The 22,766-nt window shown below is 36.9% G+C and overlaps 1 long non-coding RNA gene across 1 annotated transcript in view; it reads left to right on the forward strand.

Moving 5' to 3' along the window:
- The window catches only part of LOC139046156 (uncharacterized), a 323,446-nt gene that overhangs the window by 263,594 nt on the left and 37,086 nt on the right, over positions 1–22,766 (forward strand). Inside the window, exon 4 of the long non-coding RNA XR_011505789.1 lies at positions 4,495–4,601. This is a non-coding gene — a long non-coding RNA (uncharacterized lncRNA). The remainder of the gene's footprint in view (positions 1–4,494; positions 4,602–22,766) is intronic.

A 22,766-nucleotide genomic window follows, 5' to 3' on the forward strand; every position in this document is an offset into this window, starting at 1 on the left:
TTACCTCGTTGGTTTATAATTTCTTATTAATTTCTGTTATTAACAGCAGCTTGTCTGTTTATCTACTTTATCATAGAGTTAAATGTACAAATAATCAATGCTAATTCATTTGCTATTGAGCTGGAATGTTACTTTCATTTCTGAGTTTCCTATGGGGACCTTTGAAGATGCAGTGAAAATAAAAATGGTAGACATCATACGGCCCTGATTGTATCTCAAAGCAATTAAAGATCAGAAGTCCTGCTCACAACTCTTCTCTTGACGACTTTTCTTAACCAACAGTTGCTATCATATTCATGTCATATCATGAGAGAGTTAATTTGAGCGAGTATAATATATTTTCTTCCAGCTGTTAATGCATCCTCTCAGATAGGGTGAAAACATTTTGTTAACCCACTTAATATTTTCCCTCATTCGCCCTCCTCCCAAGCTCCAGTGATACTTCACAAAAATAATGACTTAAAGTGATAGTCAGATCAATAATCTCCAACTGATCTGGCTTTGAGCTCAAACCTACTTGTTAAAGAGGCCGTTTGTGTGTAGTGGGACTCTCAAAGACATCAGCCCCACACAGCCCTTGGTTCAATGGTGGCCCTGCCTCTTACTATCTGTATGTCCTAGGGCACATTGGTTATTTTTCTTGGTCCTCAGTTTCTTCTTCTATTTAAAAAAATAAAGAAATGCTTACATGTACTTCTCAAGGTGTTTTTTTTTTTCTTACTAAAGAACATGCAAGCACAACATTGGCCATATAATAGGCACTTAATAAATAGTGATACACTTTAGTAGCACAGCCAAGAACAACCTCAGCATGAATCATTAGGATAGAATTTCCATGCCTCCAACCCTGGAGTTAGGCCACCTGAGCTGCTATAGGATACAAGGGAAGAAAGTTGAGGACCCAATGAGTTTAAGTCTTCTTCCTGGCAGACTCTGATTCCTCCTTTATTTACCACAGTGGCTTCAGCTTTAAGATTTAGTCTCTTTCCTCCTATCTTCTGTTGTCAAGGCACAAATCTGACCAGAGGTCAAAAGCAGACAGCAAGTCAAAAGAAGGGTCTTTTGCTTGTGCTTTGAACTGTTCATTCATTAAGTCATTCATTCTTGGCATTAAAGGGCTAGGAGACTCACAGCTACCCAATGCTGATGAGGGGTAGGTGGCCAAATCCAAAATCTACACTCTGCTGCCAGCAGCTGCTTGACTTGTGAGTCACTAAGGGAGAGCAGTGCCAAATCTGAGCATCAAGATTCCTAGAATCTCCACTTTTCCCATGCGTATAGCTTATTCAAAAACTACACAGTAAGTCTTTGTATATTGTTTTCTTAAAGGATGATAACTTGATTATATTTTTCATTTTGTAGTATTAGGAGATAAACCGTTCAGTTGTGTCAGTTTCTTCATTAAAGAAATAACTTCAAACAAATCTTAGTAAGAGCTTATATGGGGAAGAAGGAAAAGAAACAATATCTCCCTATGGGCATAGACCATGTAGAAACAAACTAGCAAAAGAGAGACTAAAACATTTTAAATCAGCTTTTCTTAAATGTTTCAAATAATTCATGTCCATTTCTTTTAATCATTACTCCTCTTTCCAAAAAAATTTGCCAACAGTGCTATCTCCACTGAAACAGGGAGCATTATCTGATTTTGAAGCCTGTACCTAATTTAGCAGAGCTGATGAATTAGAGAGGTTAGTGACTGGGCCTTATTTACATATGTAAATATGAGAACTTCTTTGGGTTCTCCAACAGTGTGGCTACAAAGACTTCATCTCTGCTTCCAGATCCAAAATGCTGCATGGAAATGTGACTGAAATCAAAAGGCACATGTGAGAGACCGGGAGGCCAGAGCACTGTGCTGGAGTCAGGGGTTAGGGCTTTTGCTTACAAATCAACACCAAGTTATGAGCCATGACCATTCTTTCTCTTCAAAGCCAGATTAATTTTGTTGAGTGCTTACTCTCTAGTGGCTGCCTTTTTATGAGCCAAATAACATTTAAAAATGTATAGTTTATCCATTTTGGGGCTCAGTAATCATCTAGAGCACAAACCAGCTTCTATGAAATATATGCATACAAGCATACCTAAACCCCCTTAAATGAAGACAAACTGTGGAGAACATGCAATCCGTAGATGCTAATCATTCCAAGTTCACTAACTCAGGTATTATTGAAAGCTCCACCTGCTCCTAAAAGCCTTCTTTGTCTCACTCAAGCTGGCCCCACCCCCTCTGCATTCTCATGGAAATTTCACCCGGTATTTCAATGTTTGAGAGTTATTAAAAAAAAAACGATCGCAATGCAAAGGCCTACCCTTACTGACCCTAAGCTGATGCCTGTCTGTCAAAATGCCTCACTCTGTCCCATGCCACACTCAGCTTCCCATCAGAAATTTCACTAAAACACTAAATTCCACAAAAGCAGTTAATTCTAATAGGCTGATCTATTATACAATTTGGTTCAGTCTTCTTTGTATCCCTAATTTTGAACGCACTTTGTAACATATAGTAGAAGCTTATGTTATATTGGTTGAACAGACGAACAAATGTTAGCTTTGGGAATTTTGAATGATTTGGATACATTGCCTGTAGATTTATTCAAAACTAAGATCCAGACACCTTCAGTCACCAATTTGATATACAGATATAGCAATTTAATGTTTTAAGTATTAAAGTGATAAATACAGTTTTACAAATAGAACTTTGCTCCTGCCCCAGGGCCTTGGCTCATACTCTTCCTCTGTCTTAAAGGAGTTGACTCCTCCTTCTGTATTCTCTGATCCAATTCAAAGCCCACCTCCTTCACAGAATTTTCCCTGCTTAGTTCAGCTATTGTTGAGCCTTTTCTCCTCGAGAATCTGTCTGCTCTCATCAAAGCAGAGAGGGTCAAGATACACTTACGGATCACTTTAGTTCAATACTTGCTGTCGTCTACTTCATTATTCTCCAACCTCAGAGAAGTTTAAATAATGACATCAGAAAACAAAGGAGCAGAAGCAGGAAAGGATGAGAGGGAGGATGAACCAAGGTAATGGAACCTTTCTTTTATTTTGTTTTTTATATAGGTGCCCTGCAGCTGCTTAATAAAACCATCTACTTGCAGTGATAAATTACTTGCAAATTATATCAACTCTAAATTGCTTCTCAAAGTTTCTGGCTGTTGATGGCAGCAATGTCTTATGGAGATTTAAACAAAGTGATTTGGTAAAGGAGACTCGACTCAGAAATGAGTGTTCGGGTGGCAGAGCGAGACTGAGAAACGAGGCAAACGCCATGTGTCATTTTGTGTGCTTGCGCTGCCTGAGTTTGCTGCAGCACAAGTGTTTGAAGGTCAAAGATATTTAACCTTCATTACTGCTTGGGGGAGCACTAGCCTATATCATTTCAGGCTAAAGGAAAAAAATACTTCTAGGCTGATGACTTCCGACCACAGACTTCAGTGGGCTTTGGCTGTTTTGTTTAATGTCATGTAAAAATACTCCAGGGAGAAAGGAGAGGTGAGAAGTGAATCTTTGAGTGAATGCTTGAGTCTCTCTCTCTCTCTCGTTCTCACATGCACACACACACATACACCTCCTCTTTTTCCAGAGTGATAGCCTAATAAACATTTAAATGTTTCATTCCGCTAAACCAAAGTTGAACTGACATCACGTGACACTTTCGTTTTAAAATGAGATGCAGTCACTGTGTCAGTAAAATTTAAGAATTATTATACTTTGGAATCAAATAACAGCAATACTTGGCTAGCTCTTGACTCGGCCTGTGTTTTTGGCACAGTTCCTCCATTTAACAAAGTATCCGGTTATGTCTCAGGTGAAGAGATTGAGATACAGTAGCTTGTTTTAGACCACTGCAAGGACACATACCCATCTCTTTAAGCATGTTTATCAACAAAACACCTGCAACATTTTGGATTTCCGGAAGCCCTTCAAGAGTAAGTCTCTGCTTTCATCAGAAACTGCCTGGCTCATATATGGAAGAGGTGGCTTTTCATGCTTGGGCATCCAGTGTGAAAAGAGATAATTCCCCAGGGAAAGCACCTGCCTGATACAGTACAGATCCCCCGGAAGCAGCTTTATAAACTAAAAAGAGGGCTGTTTGGACTGATAGAGCTTTGCAGAAACGTAGCAGAAACTCCAGAGGTGTCCAGAATTCACAGATGTAGATCCTAAATTGCTCAGTTTCACCAATCCCTTACACTTCACTCATCCATACATTAAATTAATAAATTTTTTTAGCGTACCTATTACTCATGCTGTTCATTTTGTCAGTCTAGCAATGCAGTGAGTACCAAAAAGACAAAATCTCTGCTTATAAGCTTACATTTTGGGACAGGATGTAAACATACAAATCAGATTCTCTTACTACAAGTATAGGTACTATTATTTACTATAAGTAATAAGTGCTATAAAGGAAACAAAGAAGGTATGAGATACTATAAAACATGGGTGAAAAGGGTCTACATTAGATTGACTGATCCAAAATGTTCTTCATAGGAATCTGAAGAGCTACATTTCAACAGTGTCCTGAAGAATGAGAAGGCACGAGATCCCAAGATACGCAAATAAAGCTGGGGAGGGCATGAGGATGGGGCCAGGCTGAGGTAAGAGCACGTGCACAGATCTGAGGAGCTTAAAGGAGCCCTGGAGAGGGTGGCATGCACAACAACTTATGGAGATAGACAGGGACCGTATAGCTCATGGTAACGAGTCTAGATTTTTTTCCTGTAAGGTCGTTGAGAAGAAAATGGTGCTTTAATTTACAACTCACTGATGGCTAATGATTTTGAACACTTTTTTGTGTGCTTATTGGTCATTCACACATAATCTTCTGTTAAGTGTATGTTGGAGATTTTTCCCTGTTTTTATTATGCATTTTTAATCATTTTACTGTTGATTTGTAGGGGTCCCTTATGTATTCTGAACATGAGTCTTTTGCTAGACTAGTGTATTTTGATTATTCATCCTCAATTTGTAGCTTGCCTATTCATTTTCTTAATGATGTCTTTTGATGAACAGACATTTTTAATTTCAGTGATGCCCAATTTACAAATTTTCATATTTTGTGGTTAATGATATTTTTTCCTGTAAAAGAAATCCGTACTCTTACATCACAAAGATATTCTCCACTGCTTTGTTCTAAGCAGTTTTAGGTTTCTAGCTTTATGTTTAGATCTATGATGCATCGAAAATTAATTTTGGTAGATGGAGTATGATAAAGCTCAAAATTTTGTTTTCTTCCTACATTTCTATTATCCACTTACGGTGCTACTATTTGTTTAAAAAACTTTCCAGTCGCCATTGAATTTACTTGGTGCCTTGATCATGAATCAACCACATATATATTTCCCTCTTTCTGTTACTTTTCTGTTCCTTTGATCTATTTGACTGTCTTTTTGTCAATAACATTCTTTATTAACTGATACAGCTTTATAATAGGTCTTGAAATCAGTTATTCCATGTTCTCCAATTTCTTTTGTAGGGTTGTTTTGGCTATTCTATATACTTTGTATTTCTATATGCATTTTGTCCATTTCTAAATAAAAACTTACTTGGATTGTGATTGAGATTAAATTGATACCAAAGATCAATTTGGGGAAAATGAACATCTTAGTAACATTGAGTCTTTCAATCCATGAACAGAATATATCTAATTATTTGTCTTCTTTAATTTCTCTCAACAATGTTTTATAGCCTTAAATACCTTTTATTATATTTATTCCTAGTATATAATTTTGATATTATAAAAAAACTTCCTCATTTTCATTTTGTAATTGTTCAATGCTAATATATTGAATACTATAATTTTTATATTTTGATCTTGCATTCTGTGACATTTCTAAATTCACTTATCATTGCTAGAATTTTTTGTACATTCCATAAATTTTTCTATGTACATAATCATGTTAGCTGTGAATATTGAGAGTTTTTCTTTTCCTTTTTTTATCTTTATATCTTTTATGTCTTTTGCTTGTCCTTTCACACTGACTAGAACTTCCAGACAATATTGCATAGCAGTAATCAGAGCTGACATTCTTGCTTTGTTCTAAGTCTTAGAGGAAACTCATTGAACATTTCAGTATAAATTATGACATTAACTGTAGATTTTTCACAGATTTCTCTTATCAGATTGAAAGAGTCTCATTGTTTTGTATATTTTAGTTTGCTAGATTTTTTTTTTAATGAACTGATAAGAGATTTTTGTCAAATGTTTTCCTGTATCTATTGAGATGATCATATGATTTTATCCTTTATTATATTAACACAGTAAATTACAATCATTGCCTTTTGAACATTAAAAATAAACTCCGTATTCCTGAAATAAATCCAACTTGGTTATGATAGTTTTAATATCTTGCTGCATTTGATTTGCTGATATTTTTCTAAGGACTTTTGGTCCTTTTTTCAGGAGGGCTATTAACCTTATATTGTCCATTTTGTTTTGGTGTCAGAATTATGCTGAGCTCATAAAACAAATAGAGAAGTGTTTGTTCTCCCTCTGTTTTCTAAGAGAATATGAGTAAGATTGGTATTACTTCTTAAAAGTTTGAAAGAATTCACTAGCGAAGGCACCTGGGCCTCAAATTTTCGTGGTAGGAAGGTTTTATTTTTTGCTCTCTGTTTTCATTATTTATGAATTCAATGACTTTCATAGATAAAGATCTACTTGTGTTTTCTATATCTTATAGCATCAATTTTTTTAAATTGTGTTTTTCAAAGAATTTGTCCATTTCATCTAAATTTTCAATTATTTGCATGAAGTTGTCCATCCTTTTAACCTTTTAATACCTGTAGAATATACGGATTTAAAGCAATAATTTTTTCTCTAACTGTATAGAATATATTTTAATATATTGTGTTTTCTTGTGATTTATTTTGTGACTCATGAGTTATTTCAAGGATCTTGAATTTCTAAATAATTGAAAATTTTCTATATATCTTATTATTTATTTCTAATTTATCATTGTTGTGACCTAAAATATACTCCATGATTTCAACCATTTATAGTTTTTTGAGATTTGATTTGTAGCCTACTATATAATCTATCTTGGTAAATATTCCACATACACTTGAAAAAAGATTGTATTCTGCCATTTTGGTGTGCAGTGTTTATAAATATCAAATAGGTCAAATTCTTGGTAGTGTTAGACTAATTGACCTTGCTCCATTGGCTCTGTTTCATTTTTTTCACTCTTTTTTTCTTCAACTGTTTCCCTTAGGGTAATCATTAAGCTTCCTGATCCTTTTCTGTTATGTCCAGTCTTTTGTCAAGATCTTCAAAATAATTTTTCATTTTTCCTAACAAATACTTTATTTTTACCATTTCCATTTGGTACTGCTTTATAGTTTATTACTCTGCTGAAATTCTCAATCTGTTCACACATTTTATCCACATTTTCCACTATACTTTTTAATGTACTTATCCTATTTATTTTAAAGTCCTCATCTGTCTGTAATTCCAATTATCTGAATCATTTTTGTGTCTGCTTCTATTGACAATTTCCTTTGTTGACCATGTTTCACATTTTCTTACTTCGTCTGGTCTGTCTTCTTCTTTTTCGTTTTAAGTTTAACGCTGAATACTGTGTATAGAAGAACAATAGAAAGTGAAGTAAGCAATATTACACCATGAATAAAAGGCACACTCTTCCCTTTGTCAGGTTGCTAATCTGTTATTGACCAGAGTCTGATTTTTAGTGCAGCTTCACTAAGATTCAGTTCACCCTTGGCCTCAAATGTTTATTAGGGAAGAATCAGGACTTTCCCTTTAGCAGGACTTTAGATCTAAGTGCTAATGATTCTCCAGAAATCTTCACACATCATAGCCTATCTGCCATCTTTTCTGGGCTCCTAGGGAGTTCTCTTTGCTCTTTCACCCTGCCCTCAGATTTAGGCACTTCACAAATCTATCTGTACATTCTTGTCTTGTCCTTGGCTTTTAACAACCACAAGGCTGTACATGATGAAAGAGTAGAGTGCCTTGAGGGTCATCTTTATTTTTATTTTTTTAAATTTTATTTGAGGAAGATTAGCCCTGAGCTAACTGCTACCAATCCTCCTCTTTTTGCTGAGGAAGACTGGCCCTGAGCTAACATCCGTACCCATCTTCCTCTACTTTCTGTGTGGGACACCTACTACAGCATGGCGCGCCAAACAGTGCCATGTCCGCACCCAGGATCCAAACCAGTGAACCTCGGGCCGCCCAAGAAGAACATGTGTGCTTCACCGCTGGGCCACCGTGCTGGCCCTTGAAGGGTCATCTTTAGCTTGCCTCAAGAGAAGGAGAGAATTCAGCAGAGAACATTCAGTGAGTCCAGGCAATTGATGAGATTTTTTCCAATGCCTATGTCTTCCCAACTTGGACAAATAGAAATGAGGAAGAAACTTCACACTTGCCAGAGTAATGCCCAAAGATTTTTTCAGCATCTAAAATACTAAGTGCCTTGGGATCAGAAGACACTCTGCATATCTTTGTTTATCTCAGTTGAGTGCTAATGTAATTGGAATTGGTAGATAGACAGCCAACAGTTATGAGATCGCAGCAATTTACACTCTAGCCAAATTAGAGGAGTGTGAACAGACAAGGCATCCAGCAATTGTAGCACAGGTGAATGCACACATCCCACCTTCTTCTCTGTATAAGGAGCCTTTACCGTATTTTAAAATAAATATAAACAAAGTCTCAAGAGTTCCCTGGAGACTGAACCTAGGGAACACCCATACACAGTGTATTCCACTATAAGCATTCTTCATTTTGATATTAAGATGGAGGTTAGTAGGTTAATTGAAACTTAGAATATGCTGATGTGAGCATCATTGAAGTCTGACAGTTTTGTAATTATTAACTCTTGGTCTTTTGCTTTGGGGAAAAAGATAATTCATTATTCTTCCTATGTCAGTTCTTGAGAGATATAAAAACTCACCTTGAATTTTCTGATAGTAATATTATAACAAACGTATAACATTTCCCTTTGAAGAGTAGCTGTTACAATCCAAAATGCATAAGAATCATAAGGGGATGATGTTAAAATGCAGATTCCTTGGTCTCTATCCTAAGAGATTTTGATTCAGAAGGTTATAGATGAGTCTCAGGATCTGAATGTAAAGACTGAGGCGAGCTCTATTTGAAGTTCTGCCTGATAATTGAGTCCCAAATTTACAAAGTCCCAATCATTACACCCTGGTAGGGGCATATCCAGGCCCTTATCCCTCTAGTTTCCTCTTACGTTACTCTCCCCTCATTGCTTCAACTTCAGCTATACTGACTGTCACTCAATTTTAATCAAACTGCATGTTTCTTTCTGCTTTTATACCATCACATATGGTGTTTCCTCTGCCTGAAACCCAATTTTTTTGTCTTATCAACTCCTTATCCTTGGGTCTCAGCTTAAATGCTTGCCTATTGCATAGATAAGGCAAGTCTCATTTCTCTGAACAACCCTCCCATCCTAATTAGACATTTCTTTTAAAACCTGTGCTTCTTCACAGCTATTTACACAGTTGTAATTATGCATTAATTTTTCAAAAACATTAAATCACTGGCTTTCCTATTAGAAGTGTAAGCTTAGTGTGGACATTGGTCTTGCTGGTTACGTTCAGCGATGCTACATAGTGACTATCCCAGTGCTTGGCACAAGATAGACAGTCAGTAACCACTCATGGGCTGCCTGGATGGATAAAGAAGCAATGTCAACCATTAAACCTGTGTCCTTTTGTATTGCTTTTTGTTGTTTTTGTCTAGGCATCAGCCCTCCTCTTCTTTGGGGGACAAATCCCCCCCAATTTTACTCCAGCCATATGGTTACCTTGGGTGTCACCCTGTTGGTTGTCTCCAATCACCTCTCTTCCTGACCACAGTTGGTTGATCCAAGCACAGACAGTTATAGTTCTTGCATAAAAGTTTTGGAAATAAAGTCAAGAAAGAGAAGTAGTTTCTCTTTGTGACTCATCTATTACGTAAAACATTCAAGAACTGTTAGGAACAATTGTTCAGACATAACAACTGCAGAAGTAGGGAAAGCCAGTCTCCAAAGAGAGAAGAATGAAGTAGACCTACACAGAGGCACATTGGAAGATAATCCTGTTTCCATTCTAGGCTGCGGTTATTCCTAAGGCCCAGTCACTTTCCTGTCTGAGCATCCGGAGATAGTTCTGTAGATCAGAAGTCTGGCATGGATCTTAATGGACAAAATCAAAGTGTCTTCAGGGCTGCATTCCTTTCTGCACGCTCTAGCAGAGAATCTAATTCTTGCTCTTTCCAGCTTCTAGAAGCTGTCCACATTCCTTGACTCATGGCCACTTCCTCTATCTCCGAAGCCAGCAATTCCACTGAGAAATGAACATTCCACTGAGAAATGTTCTCTGTTTTTAAGGATTCAATTGATCAGGTAAGGTTCATCTGGATAACCCAAGATAATCTGCTCATTTCATCGTCCTTTGTGCCAGGAAAAGGAACATATTCATAGGTCCTGGGCATATAGACATAGACCTCTTTGGGGGACCATTATTCCTCCTACTACACTCAATGTCCTTGAAACAAACTCCCTTGTGTGTATAAACTAGGTCAGGCTGAATTTCTATAACAAAAACGGTCCCCTCCATAAAATCTCTTGTACTTTCTGTCTAGATTAACAGTAATAAAATTCCTAGGTTAGAAACCCAGAGCTTTCTTCAGTGTCTTCTGTTCAAAACATGTGCATCTTCTTATTCACTAACTCCTGCCTAATTTACCCCTAAAATGGATTGACTAATTTTTTTCCATTTTCTGTTTTTTTTCACCAGCATCCTAGTTTAGAGTTTAAATCCCTTTTTACCTGCACTACAGTAGCCTCCAACCTGGATTGCCTGCTCATAATTTCTTACTTTTCCCAGCCACTCTTCTCACTGGGAATGGTGTTACCTTTTACTACTGATCACATAATCACATAATGCTACAAATTTCCTAATAAAAAGCATTCGGTGGCTCTTAAAGTCTCCAAATTATGTCTAGACTTTCATAAAATCTAACTTAATCCCTGGTATATTTACTTTTATTTTGCCTCCTTTTCCCACGCCTCCCATTCTGAGTTACTGTAAATACTGAACGCATATTTGTGGCATGAAATGTTTGCTTCATCCATGACTCATTTATCCCCGCACTGTAACAGGTACTGTGAAGAGTAGAAAGATATGAAAGTATAGTCTAGGAAAATTCAATAAAAAGTTATGGTATGGAAGAAATTTGAAAAATGAGAATGAAATAGTATACCACAGGGGAGATAGGCAGGGCATTCTAGATCGGGGGAAGGCTTGATAGTGGGACACATAGTTGCTTTTTTTAAAATGAATTCATTCCTTAATTCAAGTATTTTTAGAATATTTACTATCATTCTATGTTCCTAGGAAACAATGGTAAAAACACGAAGTTCTTGTCCTAAAGGGTTTATAATCTAGTGCAGAAAGTAGACAATTAAAAAGTAAAAAAAGAAAATTAAATATACAATTTTAGATAGAGTCATTGCAATGAAGACAATACAGCAGTGTAAGAGGTTAGAGTGTACAAGTGTGGGCTGGAAGCTTTTTTAGATTGGGTTATAGGAACAGTCTCTGAAGAAGTGACATTTAAGAACAGATCTGAATGATAAGAAACATCATGATGTGAAAACACAAGGGAAGAGAATTCAAAGGTTGAGATGAACTCTGCAAAAGCCATGCTTTGGAAATAAACTTGGCACATTTGAGAAAGAGCAAGGCCAGTGTGGCTGGAACAGAGAAAGCAGCAAAAAATGAAATAAGAGAAGGAAGGGAGTGCAATTCTAAAATAGCCTTGTTCAGCATGAAATGGAGTTTGAATTGTATTCTAAGTGCAATAGGAAGGCATTGGAAGGTTTTAGTCAGTAAATTTGCCATCTGATTTGCCCTTTAAGAAGCTCACTTTGTCTGCTATGGAGGGGATGGATTTTAGAGGAGCAAGAAAAGACAAAGAGACCACTACACGTCAAGACTTAGCAAGGGTCCAGGCAAGAAAGAATGGTGGCCGGGACGAGGAAGGTGGCAGGAGATGTGGTGAGAAATAATTGGATTTGAGACATATGTTGAGAGTTGAGCTGACAGGTCTCAAGGAACGGAGTGTAAAAACAGAACAGAAGAAGTCTAAGGATTGAGCCTAGGATAGCACTCCAGGTGCCTTAAAATTGGGGACATAAGAAAAATATCAGCATAGGAGATTACCAAGATAGAGTCCATAAGGCAGTTCAAAGAACAGAAGAGAGTGGTGTCCCGGAAGCAAAGTGAAGAAAGAGTTTAAAGAAAAGGAGAGCAACCTACCATGTCAGAGGAAGCTAACAGAGCAAGCAAGAGCAGAAGTTAGAGGTCATTGTTAACCTTAATAGGAGACCTTTCCTTATCAGGACAAAGGAGAAAGTTCAGGAGAAAAGCGGAGGTGAAGATATGGACCTAGCAGATACAGCCTACTCTTTCAAGGAGTTTTTCTGTGAAAAAAAATAACGAAATTAAGTAGTAGGTGAAGGTGGACATAGGTTCAAGTGCATCTTTTAAAAAGTGATTTTAAGATGTTTGCATACCTGTGGGATTTCTGGTAATAAGCTTTTATTATAATGGGGTTGACTCTACTACAAATGTCAGTGACATCCCGGATCATGGTTCTCCTCAAAAGTCTAGTATTATACTAGGCACATACATTGTCATTAAAAAGTTAATCCCAAGTAGGAATCCTTGCCCTGCTACTGATAAATGTGTGAGCTTAGACTAGTTAGAGTCTCTGAGCCATTATTTCCTTATCCACTTAACAGGGATGATAACATTTTTTTGAGAAGGAGGAAATGTGATAATATATATAAGGCATCTATCACAGTACCTGAGACAAAGTTAACCACTCAATAATTGAGAAGAATTCTCATCATTACCATTTAGTGCTTGGCTGTTAATACCTCTACGATCAGTGATCTGGCCTATTAGGATTTCAGTGGCATCAAAGAGAACAATCTCTACCTTGAAGTCCTCCCCTTTATGTACCTCTTTTTCCAAGGCAGACCCTGATGCCCCTTCCCATTTCAAAGCACCACAGGGGACATAGCCAAGGGGATGGAACAGCTGTGTGCCAAGACCCACAGAGAAACCCAGAGAGTTAACGTCATTTTAAACATGGTTTTCTTATGTGTAAATTAGCTTGCAGATTTTCAAGCTTCCTACCACTAATTACTAGATTAGCTAGTTACCTTGCAGGGAAAGCAGCAATCAGAAAGACAAACATGGCATTCTTATGTGAATGCTCATTTGCATAGTTCAGGCAACTCTAGGCTTGGAGGAAGACAGCCCCCTGCTTCTCCTGGTTAAATCTAATATGACATTCACAGTTTTACACAAGAATATTAGGCAAGAAATTAGCCAAAAGCTGCAATTAATCACAATCCAGAGTCAACCCAAGAAAATAGAGAACTGAACAAATAAATTTCTTAACATTTAGCTCTCCTCATGACCCATGCAAGTTGGGCAAGATAATTTCCTAACTCAAGAAATGCTTGTTGAAATAGCAGCAAAGATGCTTTGATAAGAAAGTTGTGACATATGCAGTTTCAGGACTATAATCACTTGAAATTGATACCTGACTTCAAATCTCAATTCCCACTAACTTCTTGCATTGAATAAATCTGTTAGCCAGGACAATCTTGTTAGCAAGGAAGGAAGGGATGCTTAAGCAATTACGTAGGCAAACTTTAAGGAAAAGTTGAGGGATAAAGGACTTCAGGCATGACTTGATCCAAGGACTCAAACAATGTTATCAGGGACTGGTCTTGCTCTGTGTCATGGTTCTGCTTTCCTCTCTGTGCATCATCTTTACTGATGGCAGTTCTGGAAGAAAAGAGATTGTTTCTTAACTTGAAAGCATCCCGAGAATTGAGTCACATGGTACCATGAACGAATCATAGTGGCCCATTTTGTTATAATGCTGATTGGCTAGGCCTGGGTCATCTTCCCCTAAATCACACCAACAGAGAACCTAGTGGATGATTCCCCCAGGGAAAATCAGGATGCTGTTACTATCCTAAGGAAGGAAGGGTAAATTGAAACCAGGAAGTAGAATATAATAGATGCTCATTATTGCAAATAATTCAACTGCTCAAAGTTTCAGTTTCCATATTTATAAATATAAATAATAGCTATTATAAAATACTTACCTCTTGGGATTATGAATATTTGCACAAATTAAAGGCTAAATAATTATGTTTTATTAGCATTGTTTTCTCAAAGTTATTGGGTGTACTTGTTGCTACTGGCCCTAACAATAGATTTCACTTTAACCATTTCATTGCTGTAATTACAAATATATTATGTGTTATAAGTAAATATGCTATCCTGTTTAGCAAGTGGTTCTTCAAACATCGGATGGGAAGTCATTCATAAAGCCACACATTATGTTAAAAGCATGGTTAGAGTTAGCCCTCCAGTCTCCAAGCTCAGAGATACATGTCTCTCTTTAGGTAAGTGAAGAGAATTTTGTTGGATTTAGGGAGGTCAAATGCTAGGACCCATCACCTGTGAAAACCTCTGATGATATACCCTACATAAGGATCAAGCATAGATACAGTTTAATTTTGAGATAGTTGCAATCTGTGCCCACATCACCTCTTGAGAAAAGTCCCCCAATTCTTTGCTATTTATGCATGCTTAAAACAATTCCATATCTTACAATGTCCCACAGAGGGAAAGACCAATAGTCCCATAAATCCTTCCTTGCAAATAATACACAAATTTCCATTACTGTTTGATAGTTAAAAAATCACAAGAGATTTTCATCCTCACTAACAATCTAAACAAACCCATAAACCATAAAATCATAGTTTGTACAAAACCCATCAGAGAACTCAGGATGCAAAGAAATATAAATAAACTAAATTCCAGAGAGTTACAAGTTCTTCATAGAGAAGAGATGGATGGAAAGTACTAAAAATGTAAAAAATAAATGCTAGAAGTAAAAAATTTGATATAAAAAATGAAGAATTCATTTTGTAGGCTTAATTGCAGATTAAACACAGCAGAAAAAAGGGATAACTTGACTGGTCAATAGAAAATATCCAAATGGAAACACCAAAAAAATGGGGAAGAAGTTAAAAATCAGATGTCTATGGGACAATGTCAGTTAGTCTAACGCATACGTATTTAGAATTCCAGAAGAAGAAAGAGAAAGTGGCATAAAAATATTTATACAGATAATGGCCAACGACTTTCTAAGAACCCAAAGCTGCAAGAAGCTCAGTGAGAAGAAAGCAAAACAAGTACAAGGAACCTCATATCTAAACTTACCATGGTCAAGGGGCTGGCCTGGTAGCACAGCGGTTGTTTGTGCACTCTGCTTTGGCTGCTCTGGGGTTCACTGGTTCAGATCCAGGGCACAGACATACACACTGCTTATCAAGCCATGCTGTGACAGGCATTCCACAGATAAAGTAGAGGAAGATGGTGTGGACATTAGCTCAGGGCCAACCTTCCTCAGCAAAAAGAGGAGGATTGGTGGAAGACATTAGATCAGGGCTAATCTTCCTCAAAAAAATAAATAATAATAACAATAAACTTACTATGGTCAAATTGATGGAAACCAAAGACAATGAACAAGTCACAAAAGCAGCAAGAGAAAAAAAAAGAATTTTTTTTAAATATCAGTAAATCAAATCCACAATAATCAAATGATGTTCATCTCATGAAGGCAAGTTTAGTTCAACATCCAAAAATTAATCAATGTATTTTACCACAGTAAAAGAGTAAGGAATAAAAATCATGTAATTGCATCAACGTATCCAAAAAAAGCATTTGAGAAAGTTCAGCATCCATTCATTATAAAAACTCTCAGTAAATTAGGAATCAAAGGAAACTTGCTCATCTGATAGAGGGCATCAAAATAATCCTGACACCTAGTATCATTTTCAATAGTAAAGTACTGAATACTTTCCTTCTTAGATCAGAAGTGAGGCAAGAATGACTGTTCTAATGATTTCTGTACAATATTACACTGGTGGTCTTACCCAGGGCAATGTCTACAGGTTAGAAAGAAGTAAAAATGTTTGTTTATTGATGACGTGATTGAGTATGTAGAAAGACTAAATGGAACCTATAAGAAAAAAAATAAAGCTAATAAATGAGTTTAGCAAAACTGAAAGATGTATGGTAAATATACAAATACCACATGCGTTTCTGTATATTACCAGGAAACAATCAGAAAATTAAACAAAACTTCATCATTTGCCATAGTATCTAAAACATGAAATACCTAGGAACAAATGTAACAACAAATGTGCAAGACTTCTAAAAATTATTCAAAATTCCTGCAATAAATTAAATTAGACCTAAATAAAGGAAGAGAAATACAATATCCATGAATTGGAAGACTCAATATTGTTAGGATGCCTATTCTTCCTAAATTGATCTTGATGCAGTTAGTATCTTAATTCCAACAGATCTTTGATGAGGAAACTGGCAGGTTGATTCTAAAATGTATATGGAAATGCAAAATATCTAGAAAAGCCAAAGCATTTTTGTAAAAAAAAAAAAAAAGATGAAGAACTTACGTTATTTGATTTAATGACTTACTGTAAAGCTACAGTAAGAAAAACAGTGTTGCATTTGCCTAAAGATAGACAAATTCATGAACAGAATAGAGCTTATAAAAAGAGTGACGTTATACGGTCAAAATATTTCCTAACAAGGTGCCAAGTCAATATCTTTCTGCTTTTGTTTTGAATAATTTTAAATTTACATAAAAGTTGCAAAGATAGAGTAAAAAATTCATATATAGTCCTTACTCAGTTGCCCCTATTATTAACATCTTATATAACCACAGTGACTTTGTCAAAATGTTTTTAACAACAACACTGGCACATTGATATTAACTAAATTCAAATCTTTATTTGATTTCCATTAGTTTTTGCAGTTCTGTCCTTTATTTTGTACTTTCAAGACCCAGGTCAGGAAGTCAAACTGTGTTTAGTCATCACGTCCCCTTAGACTCTTCTGGTTTGCGACAGTTTCTCTCTCTTCCCTTGTTTTTGACAATCTTGATATTTTTGAAGAATACTAGTTAGGTATTTTATAGAATGTCCCTCAGTGTGGGTTTGTTTGTTTGCTTGCTTGTTTTTCTCATGCTTAGCCTGGGGTTAGGGATGTTTTGGAAGAATATCATATGTAAAGTGCCCTTCTCACGACATCATATCTGGGGTACATGCTATCAACATGATTTATCACATGATGTTAACTCTGATCACCTGGCCAAGGAAGTATTGGCACTTCTTCACTGTTGTTTCCCCATTTTATATTCTGTCCTTTAGAAGTAAGTCATTAAGTCCAGCCCATAGTTCAAGGGGGAAGGGCAGGGGACACATATTAAGCTCTACCAGCTGGAGGAGGAAGTACCTACATAAATTATTTGAAATTCTTCTTCTGTAAGGAATACTTGCCTTTTCTCTCTCATTTATTTATGTATTCAATTACTTATTTTATTTTTACTTTGTGTTAGGATCATATTACATTATTAATGGGATCTTTTTCAGATTTGCTCTTGCTTTCCTTTGACAAGCCCTCATCCCCTTGACTTTGGAGCACTTTCTTACACTTAAGCACTGCAAGAAGTTTCAGGTTCATCTTGTACTTTTCCTTCTTCAGTCTTGGAATCAACAATTTCTCTAAGAGACCCAGGTATTTTTCATTGGAGAATGGTGTCTAGAAACCAAGATCTGTGCTCTGGGTATCCTCATTGCTACTGGAATGTTACTACTTCTAGGCTCTCTTGGTGGACAGAGCTAAGAATTTATGCATGTATACATACATATCTATAATGAGTTCTGGGTCTCTCTATATGTATCTATGATAAATTAAATATATGTTAATACCAGCATCGTCTAGTCTAATCCAGTACCACATAATTCATTCTAGCCTTCCCTTCTTACTTATCCATAACTTTGCTCTTCAACAATGAGAAGTCTATCTCTCACCACCATCCATATCTATTTTAATTATTTGTTTGACCTCAGTATACACATAAGGCATTTTCAGAATTGTTAACCTGCACCCCCATGGTAAACAACTTTACCAACTAGAGCAGAGCGTTTGTGTTCAGTTCATTTTGTCTTTAGCATTACAATTTCTAGTTAAAAGTCCATTTTCCAAAGTTACTTAAGTCAGCTCCTGTGTCCTCACCCCCTCTGTGAAGTCATGTCATACACAGGCAAGAAAGAGATTCTTTTGTCACAGTCAACATTTTATCCTGGGATTTTCTCTGTCCTTCCAGTAGATTTTTAATTTAATTTGCATACTCCAAAGTTTACTCCCTGAGGTGTAAATTTCAGTGACTTTGACAAATTCATAGAGTCATGTATTCACTGTCCTGATACCATATAGAATTGACCCATCACCCTAGAACTCTCCTTTGTTTTTCCCCTTTGTCATCAACCACTCTCTGCTCCCCTAATCCCTGAAAAACACTTATATGTTTTCTGTTTTTATAATTTTTTCTTTTCTAAAATGTCATGTAAATGGAATCACACAATCTGTAGCCTTTTGGGTCTAGGTTCTTTCACTTAGCAAACTGCATTTAAGATTCATTCCTGCTATTGTGTAAATCAGTAACTCGTCCCTTTTTATTGCTAAATAGAGTTCCATTGTATGGATACATATCCATACACCTATTGAAGGACATTTTGGTTGCCTCCAGTTTGGGGCAATTGTCTATAAAACTTTCATAAACATACACACCCAATTTCCACATGAACAGAAGCTTACGGTTCAAATGAGTAAATACCTAGGAATGTGGTTGCTGGGTCACATGGTGAGTATGTTTACTTTTATCAGAAACTTACAAGCTATATTTCAAAATGGCTGTGCCATTTTGCATTCCAATCAGCAATAAATGAGAGCTCATATAGCTCTGTATCTTCACCAGAGTTTGGTATTGTCTGTTTTTTCAAACTTCCTTATCCAGTATAGGGATCTACATACAGCAAACATGAATAAATGTAATTCCAGGACTGATTTATGTCTAACTGTATTGACTAGGACACGTTAGGAAAATGCCAGTCTAAATTAGTGTTAGGAAATACTCTTTATAAACATTTTAAGAAATTAGATCTCATTAAAAGAAGGTAAAATGATTTGGGACAGAAATGACTAAATGGTTCATCTCGTGTGACAATTTTGATCAATTGCTAGAGGTATGCTTGGAGCTTTCCATTAAGAAGGATTCTAAGATTACATCTGGCCTCAGTGAGAAAGAAAGCTGTGAGCAACTAAAAATGTCTGTTATAAGCAGAGGACAAGGCACTGGAATACAAGAACATTTAGTTTCTAAGTTTTGAGCTAATTCACTGCTGTCTAATGAAGGTCCTCCAGAAGGACCTACTGTGGTAGGTAGACTAATGGCCTCGAAAGATGTCCATGTCTCTATCCCCAGAACCTGTGAACAGGTTATGTTACATGGCAAGGGGGAATTAAATTTGAAGATGGAATTAAGGTTGCTAATCAGCCGACCATAAAATAGGGAGATTATTCTGGATTATTGCTATGGGCCACAGGGTCCTTAAATGTGGAAGAGAGAAGCAGAAGAGTCAGTGTCAGAGCGATGGTGTGTGAGAAAAATTTGACCACACGTTGCTGGTTTAAGATGGAAGAGGCCATGAACTAAGGAATGTGGTAGCCTCTAGAAGCTGGAAAAGGCAAGAAAACTGGTTCTTCTGTAGACCCTCCAGAAAGGAATGTGCCCCTGTCAATACTTTGGTATTAGCCCAATGGGATGCACATCAGAATCTTAACTTACTGAACTGTAAGATAATAAACTCGTGCTGTTTCAAGCCATTTGTTACAGCAGCCATATAATACAAATACGCCTGCTTTAATAATTAGAAAGCAGAAGTGGAAGATTAAAGTGTTAACTTTTTAGCATGAAAACAAAAAGTTTAAAGTCCTTAAGATTCTTAGGGGATTAGCCAGTTTCTCAGCAATTAACTCATTTCTTAGAAGATTGTAAAACAGTAAATTTCAGACTTATTCCTATCCGTTTATCACTAATTCAGAATTGGTGTGATATAAAACAATGAAGTTTTCTTACCCGACCGAAATAAGCCATCTACAGTAACCAAAAACTTCTAGAGACATTGCGTCAGAGTGGTCTGCAAGAATGGGGCCAAACATCATTTGATGAATACTGGGAAGTTGGAGACATCATCATTGTTGCCATGGTATAACTGCTCCTCTGTTGATGGAAGAAATGGATGTGTTGGGACCCAGTCTCTGCTTCTGTACCCAGCTCCCAGGGTAAGAACAGCATGCAATTATGATTCAGCCAACCCTGCCATTCTTTTGATAATCTCTACATCTTATTTATGACTCTAGGCTGTGCCAACACGTAATGAAAGCTGCTATTATTCTCTGATGGGCCCCATGTGTTGGTGGGTTCTACTTGCCTTTTATTAGTGACTAATTCTCGATCCTCCCTCACCTCTCATTCCACACCGCCTTGTGTTTCCCCTTTGGACAGCACTGGAGGTGATGGGAGATGTGGGATTGTGCTGTGAGCATATCTTTCTTTTCTCATAGCTGTGAACTGTATCCTTTTTATTAAATTCAAAATTGTACCAAGGGGAACAAAGCATCATGGAATGGATGAAGGAGGTGCTGCATTCTTCACGTAATAGAAAATAAAATCCATGAACTATGCACACTAGCAAAAGGGCATCCTTGTGGAAATACTAAAAAAAACAGAATTGCCTAAAAATCACAACTGGAGGCTAGGTCCAAGGAAAATAAGTTATTAAATGGATACCTAAAATTTAAAATAAAAAGAGCAGATAAGAAAGAAGAAGATTTTTTTTCCCCCTCCAACATGGCTGAAAGAGTCCTTTTCACCTCCAACACAGCCAATCAAGAATAACAGGAGCATTAATGTAGCCCCAAACCAGGACTCAGGGCAGCATGGGAGAAAGTGTCAGGGGAGCTGCAGTCCCCTCTGGGAGGCAAGAAGGAGTAAGAGGGCCTGACGGCCAGAGGAGCATCCCACAGAGCTGTTACAATCCACTCTCAGAAGAGAAATCACGGTCTTTTGATCTCATGGTTCACACCCAAAGGGATACAGTTCTAGCTACTGAAACTTTTTGATATTTTTTATTTGTTTTTGTTTGTTTGTTTTCTGCCCAAAGTATTCATGGACAATCTTTACCCTAATTACACACCTGGGTTGCTCAATGCCGTTTTACATCCTTAACGAAGAGATGATAGATGTTATCTTGTAGCAACATTGTGAAATTTAAGTTGTTGCCAAAATATCTAGATATAGTGATTTGTTACACAGTAAGTGCTTAATATTTAGAAGCTTCAAGTATATCTTTGTTACATCTTCCAAAAATCAGAATACTCAATCATTTATGGCCACAGCTCTCAAAGGGCTATTCTGAGGGCCTTAAAAAAGTAATAGGAAGGAAGAAGCTTCCTAGTGACTCACAGAAAGATAGAGTAGGACATGGCAGAAAAGAAATTTTTAACTTGCCAAAAAGTATTATCTGATATTGAACAATATGTAAGTAAAATAGTATCATTTTCTCTGATTCTGTCAACGCAATCAAGTCACGTTTGATAGATTCTGGGTCTGAAAGGTAAAATCACAAAGACTCAGACAGGGATTACAAGGCTCCTGATTACCAGCAGAATGAACTTTGGCAAAAGGCTTAAACTCTCTGAGCCTCTGTCTCCTCATTGGTAATATTTTGTGGAAATTAGTGAGAGAATGTCAGGCTTCTAATAGGCACCTAACAAATATTATTCAATGACTGAATGAAAAATGAACGGAGGAATGAATAAATGAATGCTTCCAGAGAATTCCAGATCTTCCTCCCCAAATTGCTCCACCTGTAGCCTCCCCCATCTCAGTTGGTAACCACTCTGTTGTCACACTTAACATCAGATCTGTCAGGAAATGTGAGGACCTACAGGAACTTGACCTCTTGTCACCATCTCATTGCTGTCACGGAGTCTGAGCCATCTCTGGGATTTCTGTGATAATCTACTAATAGATTTTCCTGCTTCTACCCTTGTCATTCTGTAGTTTAATCTTAGAGTGACTCTTTTAATATAAAGGCTAGACTAAGTCCCTCTTCTGTTAAAAACCCTATTTCAATCAAACTAAAAGCCAAATTCCTACACAGAAGTTCTGTGTGAGCCAGCTCCCTGCTCTCTCTGACCTCATCTCCTTCGGGTCTTCACTCTCCTCACTTGGCTTTTGCCACAGTGGCCTCTGCTAATTTTAGAACTTACTGGGCAGGCTTCTTCCTCAGAGCCTTTGCACCAGCTGTCCCTTTGCCTCTAGAATGTTCTCCTAGCTTCACACTTGCAACTCTCTCACTACCACCCTTAACCCTTTGTTCATATCTCAACAATGCTTGCACTGACCATCCCATTTAACAGTGCAGCCAGCCCTTACCCCCTATTTCCCATTTTCTTACCCTGCTTTACTGGTTGTTTCCCCTTTATAATAAGTTTATCACTAAAGCAATATACTATTTTGTTTATTTATTATGTTTATTGTTTGTTGTCTGTTTCCCCCAGATAGAATGCAAGATCTCTGAGGATTTTGTTAACTGGTGCATTCTAAGAGCCTGGAATATAGGATGTGCTCAATAAATATTTGTTGAATGAATATATATCATTATTATTATGCATTATTAATATCATGGATAATATGATCACATAGTAGTCACACACAATGGTCTCTTTTACTACCTTTCTATCTTCCTAAA

The sequence above is a fragment of the Equus asinus genome, chromosome 9 (genome assembly GCF_041296235.1).
Source record: "Equus asinus isolate D_3611 breed Donkey chromosome 9, EquAss-T2T_v2, whole genome shotgun sequence".
In the NCBI taxonomy this organism is placed as follows: domain Eukaryota; kingdom Metazoa; phylum Chordata; class Mammalia; order Perissodactyla; family Equidae; genus Equus; species Equus asinus.